At 36.0% G+C, this 16,592-nt stretch overlaps 1 protein-coding gene across 1 annotated transcript in view; it reads right to left on the reverse strand.

Annotated features, from left to right (window-relative positions):
* Positions 1-16,592, reverse strand: part of MCU (mitochondrial calcium uniporter) — a 725,481-nt gene continuing 708,889 nt past the window's right edge. The window contains exon 7 of the mRNA XM_071684691.1: positions 1-16,592. This exon is cut by the window's right edge and continues 18,455 nt beyond it. The gene's annotated coding sequence lies outside the window, so the exon portion shown is untranslated.

A 16,592-nucleotide genomic window follows, 5' to 3' on the forward strand; every position in this document is an offset into this window, starting at 1 on the left:
TTGTTTAAAAATGTTTAACAAGTTTTATTTTACAGTATATTACAGGAGTCAAAGTTTCATTCCACTACCTTGTCAATGAAAAGATTATATGTCACAAAACTGAAAATTTCTGTAGAATAACATAATATGTGTAAAGGAATATATTTACTTTCAAAATACTTTATTCATCAATGAAAGAACATTAAATCTGTCAGTAGCATTACGAGAACAGAAAGACAATAAAATTACAAACAATTTTAACTTTTCACTTCCATAATTTCTAATCAAAAAAGTTAATAAAATCAAGAATTAAAACCATATTAAGACCTAAAACCTTTGAGCCAAAATTTTCAGCTCTTGAGCAGGAGTACAGTCTTTCTAAAGTGTCCTAGCCAAATGAAACAGGTCTAAACTGCAAGTCCCAAGTGTATCAAACATCATAATTTACTGATGACTCAAGATTGTGGAGATCTAATGCAAAACACAGGACTTATGCTATATTTGGTATAAAACGAGGCCCTTCAAAATCCTCTATGTAATAGCTGTATTTTCTACAACACTGCAAAAAAACACTAGTTCATAAAAAATCAAAATGATATATGATTTTTTCAATGCAAAATAATACTTTTGCATATGATAATTAATTATTTCTCATGTCATTATGTTTGCCATCTGAGTAAATATTGCATTTATCATAAAATCTTCCCTTAGATAGTATATACAGAGAATTTTCATATATTTCAGTCATGTTAACCTACTCAAGTTATAGCACAGTTTTTAAAACCTTTCAGCTTACATACTAGATATTAGGTTTGGTGTATAAAATTCTAATGATTTTTTTATATGCTGTCAGACAGGTGCTAAGCTATTCTCAGCAGTCCTTAACTTTTGTATCAGTACCATTTAGTTTGTGCCTGACTAAAGAAAGTATTCTCTGTTTCATGTTACCAATGGTCAAGAAGGAACTCTTGGAATCTCATGGTGAAACAGAAAACCACCATAATGTTTTTGGCATAATAAATTTCTAACAGTTGTTGATACATATAAATCACCCTTTACAATAGTACAGTATGATTACATGTCATACTTCACCAAAATGTTTTGAATCTTCTACCTATCATCATCACTCCATGTCCAGTTTATTGAAGTGGATCAAGTACACACAACCTCTGTAATATCTCCCCAACCTCTCCAGCATTTTTACACAATCAATCCATGTCCAGTGCATTAAAATGAAACATAATCTTCTTCAACAATATTAAAGAAAATTTTCTATGTATGTTGTTTTGCATCTACTCCAATATGACCCTATTACATTTAATTTACATATTTGCTTCAAACTATTCTGTAAGTCATTTCTTTCTTGTTATTTATTTCATTTGCAAATAATCTTTGGTTTTACTGAATATTATGGTTTTACTGAATATTAACCCTGATAGACTCTTAAGTTAAACTTGTGTAAATCTTCCTCGAAAGATTATCTACATACTTTCAAATAAATTAATATACACAAAAGAACTTAACATGATAGCTAGGTGGCTTCATTTGTGAATAATGATGTATCTGACATCATCATGAGAAGAGAAACACTGATCAGTTTCCAGATTAAATCTTCCTCATCACCTAGTGTTCCACTGTCATTAAGGGGAATACTCTCAACATAACTGGTCATGTCAGTTAAAGTTAGTTAGCCACATCACATTCAGTTTACTGTCCTAAGCATCTTCCTAATCTTTATATCATCAAGAGATGAAAATCTCATGAAAGACACTTTCCATTCTTGGATACTTCAAGGAAGCCTTGGATCTTCCATAAAAAAATCAAGAATGATGTTGACTAAATGCCTTATCAATATGCAAAATTCTTCAGCAATGTTTCAAGCACTCTTGTTACTGTTATTGTTAGGGCTCCAAAAACAGAAATATGTAGTGACTGGAGTGTTAGAAGAGCCTTCATAGACTACTTTACCATTAATGTGGAAAATGGCATATTAGAAGACTGAGAAATACAAATAATATCTGATTAGGACAAAATCAATAAAAATGGATACTCTCCCTAGCATTTCATATGAAATCTTGTAACTAAAATACATAGCCTAAGAGGGATCACTGTGTCAAGTGACTTACATAGATTTGAAAAACATCTAGGGAACTTTTGCAACTAAATTCTGGAAGCTCATACATAATAAATTTGAAATCCACAAAAGACAATAGTGTTAGTTCTTTTTTCTATGTGTACTCCTGCAGGCTGTGAAAAGTTACCAAGGATTTAGATAATTCATCTTTACTATGACATCAATCACAAATACTGATATAAATATGCCATAACCAATGGATATGGTCAACACTTACATGAGACAAGAACAGTGAGAACAAGTGTTAGACAAGGATTAACTCCCAAGTAAAACACTAAAGTTATGGCTTTTGACCCTCAAGTCAAATTTCCTTTTCACTGATCTAGATAGAAATGCATAATCCTCGTTCTTTGAATTATTTTGTGACAGAAGAATGTAAACTAATAATATATATTACAGTTAATACTTGAAAACTAAAATAATAAGATTAGAATACTATGTACAAGATGAAAATCAAACTTGCAGTTCCAAAAGAAAGAATATATACTCAAATCAACTATCTTAATATCAATAAAAATCAAGAACTTTCGCTTAGAATAGACAAGATCATACATTCTTCAGTCACTTGCAAATCAGTAATTTTAAAAAATCACTGAGCTTCATAACTCTTAAAGATGAATTCCCAATACTTGAAGACTGTATCTCAACAGATGAGAAGAGACCTGTTAAACCAATACTTGCAAACAAATGTTAAGAATTTCTTTTTCAGTCTTATAACTGGCATACCTGATCTGAACTGAGAAGGTGAAGTGGAGAAACTCAGTCTTAAATAAGAGTAACATTTTCCTGTACCTGTACTTCAAAAATGTGTGAACAGGAATAAACTTGCTGAGAGGTAGAAATTACAAATACCCAACAAACTAGAAGTCAAACCACCAAACAGGGTGGTGATCTCCTCCTATAACCAGCTACAATGTGACCACCACTCAAGAACTGAATTTATAACTGCATGATTCCAAAACTAATCACCTTGGATATCCTGTTTAACCCCAAGAAGGTAACTTGTCTCTGCTGGTAACAAACTAGCATTTTTTCAGTTAGACATATCTATTCTTTGGGCTAAAACAAGTAAGAACAGATGTGGGTAAGTTGGTAACAATGTCTGCAGTCTGAATACTGTTCAAGCAGACAGATATATTCTCTCATACCTTCCACTGATTTTCTGTGCTTCACAAACAAAAATACACAGATGTTTAAAATTTCATGCTGGAGCAGTGTGAATAATAGGCTATAACTACTAGTTTGTAACACTGTCAAAGAAGTTCAGTTCGTAATATCATCCAGATGGGCAGTCAAATGTGGACTTTTAACCACAAACCAGGTTATTAATCAGAATGAAGAGCAGTCATATTATGATTCTTTGGGCTCATAAAAGTGCACGTCATATTCAAATTTGAATCGGGAAATGTAATTTCTGAATAATGAACCAAAATACCTATACACCATACTCTACAAAAATCAGTGCTGCTAATCTGTATTAAATGCATGTGACACTGCTGTCCTTTGGAATAGATGAATTCAAAACTAATCTGGCTTGGTTGCTTTCATGAGTTTATAACTTAAATGAGAAAACATCTGCTCTGGAAAACATATTATGCAATGATATTAAGCCTGAGAAGCTTACTCTAATAGCTTTTTAGTAATCTGTAAGTAGATTTAGAAAATGAGGCTGTATTGTAATGGTCTGGGCTAACAATACAGTATCAAACTGTGAAAAGAATTTGGTTTCAATATTCATGCACAGGAACACCACTGATTTTCCGGGCAACTGATGGTTCGGCACTTCCTTTAGTCCGGACAAAATTACGTGAGGGAACTTGAAATTACTGTGGCCACCAGACTAGTTTACTGGGCAGCCATAGATCGCTTTGTGTGTAGGGGGCGCTTATTTACATTCTTTACACTGCACTTGGTGGTGATACCACAATTCTGTGAGATACTCAGTTTATTTTGCTTAAATTTAACCCTGGCTATGGCTTTTAAGACATATGAGAATGTCAGTCGTGGTGTCAAACGTAAACACCAGTCCATATCGATCCAAGACAGAGTAGAACTGTTGAAAAAAATGGACCGTGGTGTTTTGGTGCATAAGCTGTGACATCTACAGTATTGGTTCATCAACTGTTCAAGATATAAAGAAGCAAAGGGAGAAAATACTGAAATTCTATGCAGACAGCAACTCCATGAAACAAATGACGATTAGAAAAATTATGAAAGATGGTAAGAGTACTGAGCATGATTGAGTGATGATGGAATGGTTTTGACAGCATTGGAGTGATGAAGTGGACTTGTCAGGTAGTATGATAACAGACCAAGCTAAGTTGTTCCATAAAGAACTTAAATTACAACATGAGCATGACTATAGTGAAGGATGGATTCAAAGATTCAAGAAGCGTCAAGGAATTTCCACAAATAAAGTGGGCAGAGAAAAGCAGTATGCAAACCACAAAGGAGCTGCCAAGTATGTGGACGAATTTGCAAGACTCGTATCTGATGAGCACCTCAATCCTGAGTAGGTGTATATTGTATTTAATTCATCTATTTAATTTACATTTAATATTCATTTAATTTAAATTTCTAGCAGTCCATGTTATACTTTACACACGTGGGAGATGTATAACTAGTGGGTTAGAGGTGTGTTGATGAATTATTATTAGGTGACCACAGCTGGTCCAGCAAAATGGTTAATTCAGCAAGGCTTTGGAACAAAGAGTGCCGGAAAATTGGAGGTGTACCTGTATACCATTCTTCATAATACAATCACATCAAATAGTACAGTTCATATATTTCAAAGAGTATCAAAAACAAAAAACTGTTGTACAGTAAAACTTCTGTTATCTAAAATACTTGTGGAATTTGGCTGGTTTGGATAAAAATTCCAGTTATTCAAGTTTTTTCTATTAGACAATTCAGAGATTCGCCATTCCTTGCTTTCTGCAGAGGTTATGTCCTGTGAAAACCTTTCACAAAGAGAAATCACATATAGCTTGAAATGGCTCTAGCTCAGTTACATTGACTTCTTTACAATAACATTCACATGTCTTTAAAACTTTCAACCTAAGCTGAAGATTATTAAGGCTACTTCTCTTCTCCATCTCAAGCTCAATTTATAATGAAAGCATTTTCTTCATCTTCTCCATTAGAGGATTTCTAACCCTTGTGGTTACCTTGGCAGACATTGGAGTACAGTTGAGCACAGCACTTTAAATTTTGTTGGCATTCTTTTTGTTGCAGATTGTAGATTCATCCAGGTTGTATGTTCAAGCTCAGATGCTCCCTTCCCAGCATCAGTGCGCTGTATGATTTCTAGTTTCATTTCTAAAGTCAGAGAGGTTCTCTTGCATTTAATTGCAAGTCCTTGGGTAAGCTAAACTGTTGAGCATGTGGATTCTATATTAACAAAAACAAACACAGTGGGTTGCAGGCATATCCAAACTACACAAGTAGAACACATCCACACACAAATGTGATAACTTTAAGACTGGTGGAAATGTGTCATGCTCCACTCATGACACATGCTACCTCCACTCGCCAATCCATACAAAAGCTTTGGTGAACTTTCCACCATACTGATGCCCCCTCAAAAGCATCAGTGCTCCTTAAGTTTTCTAGCTTTGTTTTTAAGGTAAAAGAGGTTCTCTTTCATCTAACTGCTGGTTCTAGGGTCGAAGATGTTGCTAGATATTTGGATGCCATATTTACAAATACAGCAGGTTGTGGAAAAATCACATTAGCAGGTATATCCAAATCACACAAGTAGCAAAGATCCACACACAATAGTGGTAATTGTGAGACTGCTTTGCTAACAGGAACATGATGCGCTCTACTTGGGACCCATGGTTACTCCATCTGCCAACCCTCACAGAAATTCTGGCGTACTTTCTACCACATACACATTTTGAAATATTTTACCTATGTATTCGGAAATAATGTAAACAGAGGAAATAATAATATATGTAAACAAGGAAGAACTACCAAATGCCGTAATATTCTTCTGCTGCTTCGTAATGATGTAAAGTCATGATGCCAATATTGAAGTTCTTCATAAGTGCTGCCTTGAACTTGCCCTGTCAGTTTCTTGTACAACTCCATCTTTCTGAAGCTTAAGATGTTCCTCTTGTCCTTCATGCGAGATGCAAACAGCTTCAAAGAGCTCTCAGGCAACTGCTGACAATGCCTGAAAGGGGCCATTTTCAACAATAGTGATCAAGGGTGCACAAAATGCACAAATGTGCAAGACCAGCACACAATACCATGCCAGAAAGCACATGGGAGATGGCAAACAATTACCAGCACCACAAAACACCGAGTGGCGAGTACACTAATCGTTATAATGTGGTGAATGTGCAGCTGGAAATATTCTTATCAGTCTATTTAATTATTCAATTTTTTTTTGGATATTGGAAGGCTGCCAACAGAAACTGAAAAATATATGTTGGTTTGAACATTCTGTTTTCTCAGTTCATGGATAACAGGATTTACTGCACATCACTAATTTATCTGTCAAAGCCTATCAGAAGCAAAGAACTCAAGCGTTTATCAAAGTCTGCATTCATAATAAAAAAAGATTTTAAAGTTCAATTTATATGGCCCTTAAAGCTTCTCTAAAATCCAAAGAGAAGAGAGTATCTTTTTAAAGGAGGAATTTACTCAAAAACACATTTCATATGCAGTTTTGCAGAGAGATATAAAAGTAATGTATTTATATTATGGATCAGTTTCAATACAACAAATTGGCTATTATCTACTTTGAAACTGTACAGTACTTTGTTCAATAACTTGTTAGAGAGCATTGTCATGAATTTAGGAAAAATTACAAAACCAAGTTTCAAAGGAATCAACAAGGTTGACCTGCACTATGCAGATGTTTTATAATTTTCCCTTAGCATTGTTGCATAAAAAAATTAAAAAATTATGTACCACAAGGAACAAAAGAGTGATACTGTAATCATAGTGAAAGTTTTTCATCCAGAATCTGCTGGTCCTAAGTACAGCTAGATATGAGATGATGCCAGCCAGAGTGTCCCCATAGATATTTTACTGGAAAATCATAACACTGTCCTAACATTCTAAAGTACTGTGTTTCTGTAACTATCCATGATAATATGTTTTAATCATTAGTAAATGGAAAAAAAAAATCTGAGCAAATCAATCTGCACTGGACCTGAAACTGGCATGTTTTCAAAATGTTTCAGCATCAAGTGTAGGCTGAAACACTCTAAGTAAAACTGCATGGATACCATTTACTCAAATAAGCATCAAGAACAGACTGAAACACTGCCAGGGAATAATGTATAAAAACAAACATCATGGTATAAACTCTGTAGTCTTATTGATGATCCTAAGAATGTAATCAATGTAATATCATTTACTGGCTCTGTAAAAGAGTATCATACTGATACATGAGAATATGAGTAAATTTACTTGCACTAATTCCAAACCTTTAAAACTGAAAAAGCTCATACTAGTTTTCATTTTCTGACAAATATACCAAAAAAAGATCCAAGTGTTCCCAAGAAGAAACAACTGAAAACTGTCTTTATTTAATGCTAATGGGTCTGATGCAAGGCAACCAGTATGCCACGTTATTCTGTTTTTTCTAACCTTTTCATTCCCAATACACCTACAATATACACTTGGGACCAGAGATGTTCAAGATACATGCTCTGTTTTCTGCACTAGTCTAAATCTCCTGGAGCAACCATAAGCCAAATAATATCGTATGTCTCCTGCAGCAATAATCTACCTTTAAAAATTTCACAGCAGTTAGGTACCTTACAAACATCAAAAAGGACCATGATTGAAGGATGCATCTGGCAGCCATAAAAGTAACATCCATGCATCTGGCAGCCACAAAAATAAATGGGAAGAAAGAAGGTGCAATTATGATGAAAAGTAGCAATACAGAGGAATACATTAATGATGATTATCATGATATTTCATTTGGCCTCCATGATAACATCAAGTGGCAGACACAGGCTCACAACCAGACTCACAAACTATCTTACTGTCATGGAAACTTAAAATTACAGCCACTGATAAAGCCTTTTTTTTATTTTTGATGTTTATGTCTTTGAACATTTATGATCAATTAATTCATAAGGCCAATTTCCCTTCCTAATTTTCTTGATTTCTTGAAAAACCTTAGGCTGGAGGGAATGCAAAACTTGACCAAACTTAGGATGGAAACATTAATGTACATTTGAAAAATCAGAACTTTAAGTTGCAAACTTCAAGACCAAAGGCTGCCAGTTTTATTTGTTCCATGTATAATGGACCTCTTAAACTTAAATTTCTTTGTAATCTTAGAACACCAGTGAACCTGAACTCTGAAAACAAAAGTTGAATTGATACTGCATTCCTGACGACAATGAAACAGTCTTTTAGAGTTAAACTAATTGCTGTCTATTCTGACCTTCTGAAATGATTCTTGACTTGTGCTAACACGGGAAATGGCAAATATGTATGAAAAAAAAATACAGTATTTATATGTGAAACACTTAAAGACCCTCCTGTACATTGCAAATGGGATTCTCTTGATTCATTATACCTAAAATATCCTAAGCATACTGATGTCAGCTTTTCTCTATTAAATAATCATACTGAAACTCTAATACTGTTGAACAACCATTTCATAAGATTTTCATAACATTATGCAAAGCTGCATTTTAATAAATATCAATCTACACCACACATTTTTCTAAACATCAGAAAATTATCAGATCAATAAACGGGTACTTCCTGCAGTAATCATACAGTAAAATGACTTTTTGAATAACCATTGAGTGCAAACATTGCAGGGCTAGCACTGTGTTCACCTGTCCATGTATTGCTTTGGCTTAAAACTGGTTGTATTTATACAGTATCATAGCAGAAGTAGTCCTATCAATAAATGTGAAACAACTTGATTATTCATTAGGATAATCAATGTATTAAAGCAACACACAGAACAGCTTATGTGAGAAATTATGTCCAGAAATATCATGCCTAAAGTAAACTTGACTTTGAAGTTTCTCTTAAGAGTAATACCTTTCAGGAACACGATTAATACATTTATCGAAGAGATCTTGTACATTTTTTAGTAAAACAATTGATAATTTTCAGGATCTGTTGTAAATCTGCACCTCCTCTATTTTTCTGTACTTTCCAAAAGTCAATTCTAACACTCATATTCAGAAATTTTTTTTAACCACCATCATCTAGGTCCCAAGGATGCTGTTTAAAAGTGAATCTACCATAGTGAGGACCAGTAATAACATGAACAGTAATTCAGTTATTGCACAAATTATTCAGAGCTGAAGGAACTACACAAGTTCTCAACTATCCTTTCTGTTCTGAGACTACAAACATCCGCATCTTTTTAGAGTTTATACTACCTCTATCAAGAAAATACTAATATATGATTATATATTATTTTCATTGACACCCTTCAGTTAAATGGAACAATGAAACAAAAGAAGTATTATATTTTCAAAGGCTTCTTTTTCAAGCCACTCTGATCCTCATGTTTGACAAAAGGTAGTAGAGTTATGTCCTTGCCCTTCCTCCTCTTTGGCTGATCGACTGGCCTCTAAATGACTTCAAGTCTTCCTTGTTGACAAATAAATCTGTTTACTAGACGAATATTTCTTTCTAAACCCTAACAAGATGCTTCAGATTTATTACTATCTTGAATATGTTTCTTGCTCCTCCCTTTCACATTTCTCCCAAGAATGGATTAAGCCTTCAAGGGAAGCATAAAGATCAGTCATATAATTCTGGATAAAATGAAAAACTTGCTTAGAATTAAAAAGCCATCCAGCAGAATACCTGAAAGAGGCTGAGTAACAATAAAGACCTAGCTGTGCTGTAACTGCATTTATCAATGATCTTCAATGGCTGACAATGGAATGCTGCTTCTGCAGCTCTGTGAGCACTAATAATTTCATCTGGAAGATCTGTTTCCTGTACTGTTTTGTGCAAAGGCCATTGTTTCATGCTTCCTCAGATGGATCTCAAAAGCACTCTTATGAATCATTAGACCAATGACTAAAACTGATCTTTCATTATGATCCTCTATCCAACAGTACAAAGCTTCCCTTAAAACTAAAACAAACTTCTCCTCTGGAAACTTGCTACCACACATTCCAACTTTCCAAGCAAATTCAATGATGTATTCCATTTCACTGTACTATGACTTCTCTTAGTAAACCAAGATAATCTATTTTCCCTTCTGATACTGCATACACTCTTACCCTTGTTAACAGACCTAAACAATCCTCTTTATATTCAATATACGAGGACAACCTTTAGAAGATAATTTTGCTATCATTATCAAACAGCTTAAGCAACAAATAATAGTGATAATTAACAAGAAACAGCACTTACACACAACACAACCTGCATAAGGCACAGAAAGACCGAGAGAAGGGGGAGGAGTTGCAAGCTATGAGCACCTATTTCTGCAATACAGGGAGGGAGTTTTGCACTTATCTCTTCAATATTCTACTGAATGATACATTCTTTTAAACATATTCATACTCTGCCTTTACAATGTCCTCTCTTAATGTATTCAATGTAATCTTTACTCTTTTATCAAAGAAGAGTTTTTCTGATATCTTTTGTACAGTGATTCTCTGTTAGCCTTGTAATATGTCCTCTCATCAATCTGGCATCTCTGATTTCAAAGAAATGCTCAAAATCTGCTTCATCAAATCCACACAAAAACTTTTATGGGACAGTTATCATGTCACCCTCTTACTCTCTCTCAATATCGATAATTCGATGGCTGCTTTGTCTCTCATCAGCTTGCCTCTAGAACTTTTCAGCAGACCAATGTGTCCTCTGAAGTTGGGTAACCAAACTAAAGCTGCATACACTAATTTGGGCTAAATACACAGAGTAAATACTTTTTGTAATTTTAAGGCAATTTTGACACTGACTTGCAAACACTTTACCTTCTTAACAAAGCCAGTTCAGTCTCAAAGTCCCATTTGTTTATCAAGTTCTCCAATTTGTCACCAAAATTATTGTCATAAATGGTTTTCTTTCACTATGCCCCATTAATATTTCCTTACATCCAGTTGGTTGACTTGCTTCACCACTATAATCTTGCATTCACTTGAGCTGAAATTCTTTGCGATTGAATGAGAGGTGTTGTGACGTTTGAGTGGCAGTTCGAAATGTTATGCTAAACTGAGACTGATTTTGGTGCAGTTCGAAGTGTTATGCTAAACTGAGACTGATTTTGGTACCTTTGCCAGTTCTCACAAATTCTCATGTATTGTCACATCTCTTTAAGCTTCAAGATGGATCTGTAAAAAAAAAAAAATTTCCTTATGCATGATACCTATGTGAGGATCAACTACTGTGCAAATGAATGATTTTTGCATGATCAACAAAGTTTTCACATATCTTTAGTATGGACTCTGTTTAAAACAAAAAGTAAGGATCATGCACCTTAAAGCCTTATAAAATGGCTAGCCTGTTAGTTTCATGCAATCCCTGTCCATCCTTTCTTAGATGCTAAAATCAAGGCAATATACACAACCATTGGCGGAATGCATGCATAGTGCCACTGTACAAAGGCAAAAGAGATAAAGGTGAGTGTTCTCCCCTATCCCTGGGAAGAGGGGAGAAAGAATGCTGCCCACATATTCCCTGCATGTCATAGAAGGTGAGTTAAAGGGGTGAAAGTGGGGTCCGGGGCTGGATATCCTCCCCTCCTGCTTTAATTTCCAGCAGAAGGAAACAGAGAAGGGGGACAAGAGAGGATTTTTTCCTCTAAGGCTCAGTCATCTGTTCTTGATGCTAATATGCTAATTCAGGAAATGGCTTGGAATGAGACCAATGAAGCTTAAGCATCTTGCAAATCCTAAGAAGACTGCAGCTTGTAGTCTTGTGAAGTTCCAAGGTCACTTTTTTCCACCTAATTGAAGAAGAAAAGAATAATAGCCTCATTTGCACATGTCAAAATTCTAGCTGTCAAATGTAATGCACCAAAAGCAAAGCCTGTACTTTGCTTGAATCAGACAACATCCCTTATCTTAAGGGATGTTTTTATGCTTAGTAACCTTACCTTCATAGTTTTGACATTGAGAGCATGATGAATCAGGGACAATATGATTGGTAACACTGTATAAATCACATTCTATTTTGTAAAATACAGAGTAACCAAACATTTCTCAAATTTGACAATTGCAATGATATCATCTTCTCCAGTGACAATGTGAACTCTTAATAAGGTTGGGTTTAACTGAAGACTGGGAGGATTTGATCCCAGCATTAAGGCAAGATACCATCCATGGGAATAGGACTTATTACTGATTAGCTGGGTCACCCTCTGAAGTGGTAAATGAAAATTAACTTTACCCCAACTGTTGAGTACCTAGTAGCTGGCTATTTTGAGGAGGTGACCACTTTGTTTGGTAATTTGCCTCTTTTTTGGATGGGTTTCTATTCTGCCTATCTCTTACAAAGATTATAGACGTGTATCTCAGCAGTTCATTGTCTAATACAGAAAAAATTGGAAGATGTACATTCTCTAAACATGTCAGTGGCAGGAACTTACTGTACGAGAAAGATTTTACTGAATATAAAACTTTCTCTTCCTACAAGAATATACACAGAAAACCTGAACAGAAGTGAAACCAGTTGTAGTATAAGAACTGAAGATCTGATTAATCAAAAATGTTTCTACAGATAAATCATGATGTTGAAATGGTTGTCACTAAAGACTAAAGGGAAACAAAGATTGAAGCACTGGTAGCATAAACATAGTGTGTCCCTTGTGTACTTTGGACTTTTAAGATCATCAAAAAAAAGACAAAGAAAAAACATATATAGGCATCAATCACACCCACATCCATCTCTCTCTCTCTACACACACACACACACATATATATATATATATATATATATATATATATATATATATATATATATATATATATATATATATATATATTATCCCTGGGGATAGGGGAGAAAGAATACTTCCCACGTATTCCCTGCGTGTCGTAGAAGGCGACTAAAAGGGGAGGGAGCGGGGGGGCTGGAAATCCTCCCTTCTCATTATTTTTTTTAATTTTCCAAAAGAAGGAACAGAGAAGAGGTCCAGGTGAGGATATTCCCTCAAAGGCCCAGTCCTCTGTTCTTAACACTACCTCGCTATCGCGGGAAATAGCGAATAGTATGAAAAAAAATATATATATATATATATATATATTTTTTTTTTTTTTGCTTTGTCGCTGTCTCCCGCGTTTGCAAGGTAGCGCAAGGAAACACGAAAGAAATGGCCCAACCCACCCCCATACACATGTATATACATACGTCCACACACGCAAATATACATACCTACACAGCTTTCCATGGTTTACCCCAGACGCTTCACATGCCCTGATTCAATCCATTGACAGCACGTCAACCCTGGTATACCACATCGATCCAATTCACTCTATTCCTTGCCCTCCTTTCACCCTCCGGCATGTTCAGGCCCCGATCACACAAAATCTTTTTCACTCCATCTTTCCACCTCCAATTTGGTCTCCCACTTCTCCTTGTTCCCTCCACCTCCGACACATATATCCTCTTGGTCAATCTTTCCTCACTCATTCTCTCCATGTGCCCAAACCATTTCAAAACACCCTCTTCTGCTCTCTCAACCATGCTCTTTTTATTTCCACACATCTCTCTTACCCTTACGTTACCTACTCGATCAAACCACCTCACACCACACATTGTCCTCAAATATCTCATTTCCAGCACATCCATCCTCCTGCACACAACTGTATCCATAGCCCACGCCTTGCAACCATACAACATTGTTGGAACCACTATTCCTTCAAACATACCCATTTTTGCTTTCCGAGATAATGTTCTCGACTTCCACACATTCTTCAAGGCTCCCAGAATTTTCGCCTCCTCCCCCACCCTATGATCCACTTCCGCTTCCATGGTTCCATCTGCTGCCAGATCCACTCCCAGATATCTAAAACACTTCACTTCCTCCAGTTTTTCTCCATTCAAACTTACCTCCCAATTGACTTGACCCTCAACCCTACTGTACCTAATAACCTTGCTCTTATTCACATTTACTCTTAACTTTCTTCTTTCACACACTTTACCAAACTCAGTCACCAGCTTCTGCAGTTTCTCACATGAATCAGCCACCAGCGCTGTATCATCAGCGAACAACAACTGACTCACTTCCCAAGCTCTCTCATCCCCAACAGACTTCATACTTGCCCCTCTTTCCAAAACTCTTGCATTCACCTCCCTAACAACCCCATCCATAAACAAATTAAACAACCATGGAGACATCACACACCCCTGCCGCAAACCTACATTCACTGAGAACCAATCACTTTCCTCTCTTCCTACACGTACACATGCCTTACATCCTCGATAAAAACTTTTCACTGCTTCTAACAACTTGCCTCCCACACCATATATTCTTAATACCTTCCACAGAGCATCTCTATCAACTCTATCATATGCCTTCTCCAGATCCATAAATGCTAAATACAAATCCATTTGCTTTTCTAAGTATTTCTCTCATACATTCTTCAAAGCAAACACCTGATCCACACATACTCTACCACTTCTGAAACCATACTGCTCTTCCCCAATCTGATGCTCTGTACATGCCTTCACCCTCTCAATCAATACCCTCCCATATAATTTACCAGGAATACTCAACAAACTTATACCTCTGTAATCTGAGCACTCACTCTTATCCCCTTTGCCTTTGTACAATGGCACTATGCACGCATGCCGCCAATCCTCAGGCACCTCACCATGAGTCATACATACATTAAATAACCTTACCAACCAGTCAATAATACAGTCACCCCCTTTTTTAATAAATTCCACTGCAAAACCATCCAAACCTGCTGCCTTGCCGGCTTTCATCTTCCACAAAGCTTTTACTACCTCTTCTCTGTTTACCAAATCATTTTCCCTAACCCTCTCACTTTGCACACCAGCTCGACCAAAACACCCTATATCTGCCACTCTATCATCAAACACATTCAACAAACCTTCAAAATATTCACTCCATCTCCTTCTCACATCACCACTACTTGTTATCACCTCCCCATTTGCGCCCTTCACTGAAGTTCCCATTTGCTCCCTTGTCTTACGCACTTTATTTACCTCCTTCCAGAACATCTTTTTATTCTCCCTAAAATTTAATGATACTCTCTCACCCCAACTCTCATTTGCCCTCTTTTTCACCTCTTGCACCTTTCTCTTGACCTTCTGTCTCTTTCTTTTATACATCTCCCACTCAATTGCATTTTTTCCCTGCAAAAATCGTCCAAATGCCTCTCTCTTCTCTTTCACTAATAATCTTACTTCTTCATCCCACCACTCACTACCCTTTCTAATCAACCCACCTCCCACTCTTCTCATGCCACAAGCATCTTTTGCGCAATCCATCACTGATTCCCTAAATACATCCCATTCCTCCCCCACTCCCCTTACTTCCATTGTTCTCACCTTTTTCCATTCTGTACTCAGTCTCTCCTGGTACTTCCTCACACAAGTCTCCTTCCCAAGCTCACTTACTCTCACCACCCTCTTCACCCCAACATTCATTCTTCTTTTCTGAAAACCCATACAAATCTTCACCTTAGCCTCCACAAGATAATGATCAGTCATCCCTCCAGTTGCACCTCTCAGCACATTAACACCCAAAAGTCTCTCTTATATATATATATATATATATATATATATATATATATATATATATATATATATATATATATATATATTTCTTTCTTTCTTTCATACTATTCGCCATTTCCCGCATCAGTGAGGTAGCATTAAGAACAGAGGACTGGGCCTCTGAGGAAACATCCTCATCCAGCCCCCTTCTCTGTTCCTTCCTTTGAAAAAAAAGAAAAAAAAAAGTATGAGTGTAAAGTCACCTTTGGTGAGGCTGCATCATTGAGAGTGCAGTTTCATCAAAGAACTTCTCACTCTGAAGGAGTCTGTATTTCCCTGCAACAGAAAAAAGCACAGCCTTGGGGTGTGGGAGCCTTTAGATGGCCCTGGGTATCATCATGACTTTTCCAGAAATTAATTTTGGGGTAATTATAAATAGAATAAAATAAATACACACACACACACACACACACGCGCACACACTAAATTTTTTCAACAACTGGAATGAAAACATGACAAAACACTGATCAATATTCATAATAGATATCATATACAGTGAAAAAATTATATCAACCAGCACATTATGTTTAACAGGATAAATGATGAGAATCTGTGAGACTATATGAAATATGTCTATACATATTTTGGTTTAAACAAAAGTGAAGACTTCCCAAATGCTACAAGCAAATATTCTTTACAACACACTCCTGTAGCAATAAAACTATTATCCTGAATTCAAAACCAGTTCAGTAAAAAGAGAAATATAAGCAAACACACATGAATATTGAAATTATTTCTTCCATAAGCAGGATTCTTCTTGTGAGTAAGAGAG

This window comes from Panulirus ornatus, chromosome 38 (genome assembly GCF_036320965.1).
Source record: "Panulirus ornatus isolate Po-2019 chromosome 38, ASM3632096v1, whole genome shotgun sequence".
Taxonomy (NCBI): domain Eukaryota; kingdom Metazoa; phylum Arthropoda; class Malacostraca; order Decapoda; family Palinuridae; genus Panulirus; species Panulirus ornatus.